This window comes from Grammomys surdaster, unplaced genomic scaffold, assembly GCF_004785775.1.
Source record: "Grammomys surdaster isolate TR1022 unplaced genomic scaffold, NIH_TR_1.0 126354, whole genome shotgun sequence".
In the NCBI taxonomy this organism is placed as follows: Eukaryota; Metazoa; Chordata; class Mammalia; order Rodentia; family Muridae; genus Grammomys; species Grammomys surdaster.
Window position 1 is genome coordinate 1 of NW_021621150.1, and position 2,017 is coordinate 2,017.

Consider the following 2,017-nt stretch of genomic DNA (forward strand, 5'->3'; position numbering starts at 1 on the left):
TCCACGGTTTTAAGATGTTTATTGTCATGGTGGAAAGTAGATGAGAAAACATACTCTCATTTCTCAGGGCTGGCCTGAGGTTAAATCCCTTTTGTAGGGAGGAGGGTCTGGGGAGGAAAGCTTAATTGGCAAAGCCCTTCTGGCCTTTAGGTACCTCATTAAAATGGAGATCTGTCTTGAGACTATGTGACTGTCCTCTACCTGTGGAGGGGCTGGGGTCTATGTGATTGAAAAACACAAATCCATAGAGGGCTGCGGCCTTGTGTCAGGAGCCTGGAGTCTAGGGGTGTGGCAAAATGCCTGCCGTCTTAGGGTCACCTGTGGTCACTCAGGGTCACCTGGGGCCCCTCAGGATCACCTGATGTCTCCTGGGTTTCTAGCCTGTGTTCAAGACAGAAAACAGGCTGCCTTTCAAGGTCCTACACAGGAATAGACCATAAGCCCCAGAAACAAGGTCATAAGACATCAGCTCTAAGTACAGCCCATAAAAGCCAAAACAAGCTCATAAAACCCCCTCCCAAAGAACAGCCTGGGTATTACCACAAAAATGGGGAAGTGTCTTATCTCAGAATGGGCCATCTGTTCTGGTCTGTCCTACTTCATCACATGATTGAATGCTCATGACATAGATATGTGGACCTGATCACCCTAGCACCCACCAATGAAATTGTAGATTACCTAATCCTTCTAGAGAATTCCTATGGTTCCCTATAAGGTCTGTGTGTCTTTGTCTGGGGTCACCACTTTAAAGAATAATTAACCCCTAAATGCTGGCTGTTTCTGCAGAATAAACGCTTTGTTTTTGATTACTATCTGAGTCTGGGGTCTGCCTTCAGCGATTTTTGGACCCTTACACCCAGAGTCCCTGATACCAACTTGTCTTAGTTTGGGTTTTACTGCTGTAAAGAGATACCATGACCAAGGCAACTCTTATAAACGAAAACATTTAATTGGGGCCGGCTGGCTTACAGTTTCAGTTCGATCTATTATCATCATGGCAGGAAGCACGACAGTGTGCAGGCAGGCAGAGATGGTCCTGGAGGAGCTGAGAGTTCTATATCTTGATCTACAGGCAGCAGGAGATTGTCACACTGGCCAGACTTGAGCATATACATGAGTCCTCAAAGACCCCCACTGACTCCACAGTGACACACTCTAACAAGGCCACACCTCCTACTAGTGCCACTTCCCATGGGCCAAGCATATTTAAACCACCATAGGTGTGCAAAACTTAAGTGAAAAATTTTCAAAAAATGTTTGATTTCTAATCAAGCAATTTTTGTTAAAGTATTAATGCGGTTCTGCATTTCACCTCAGCTGGGGTTTTGGGCTGCTGCTTGGGAGATGAAATGCAGGGGCACTAGGCTATGTTCCTCACTGCCATGGGGTGCTGGGCTTGCGGGATTCTCTGACACACTGCTCAGGGGAGGCAAAATGTCTCAGATGGGGGCTTCACTCCATGTTTCTTGGGGTGAGAAGTGGCTGGGAACCACAAGGAGTTGAGAATGGAAGCCAGTGGGCTGGCAATGAGCCCAGGGTCAGGGGACTCTGGCTTAGCTCAGGGTGTCAGGAGCATAGTCTCCTCATGGTGGTGGTTCTTGATCAGAGAGGGTCCTTCCTTGTCCAAGCTGTCTGGGAAGGGAAGCTTACTGGCTAAACCCTCCTGCCGGCCCATCAAGATAGCTCATTAGCATGGAGAACTCTGGGCTCTATGCTTTGTGACCAGTTATCATGGTCCTCTAGTGGGGTGTCATGGTCTTGTATTTCAGGACAGGAACCAGGGATGAGAATTGCCAGAGTTCCTTAATCTGCTCGACCTTACCAGTTTTTCTGACTGGTGACACTGTTCTACCTGCCCCACATATTAAGAATCTGAACTAGATAGTGGTGGTGCACACCTTTAATCCCAGCATGTGGGAGGCAGATCTATGAGTTTGAGGTCAGCCTGGTCTACAGAGTGAGTTCTAGGATAACCAGAGCTATACAAGAGAAACCTTGTCTCGAGGGGAAAAAAAAA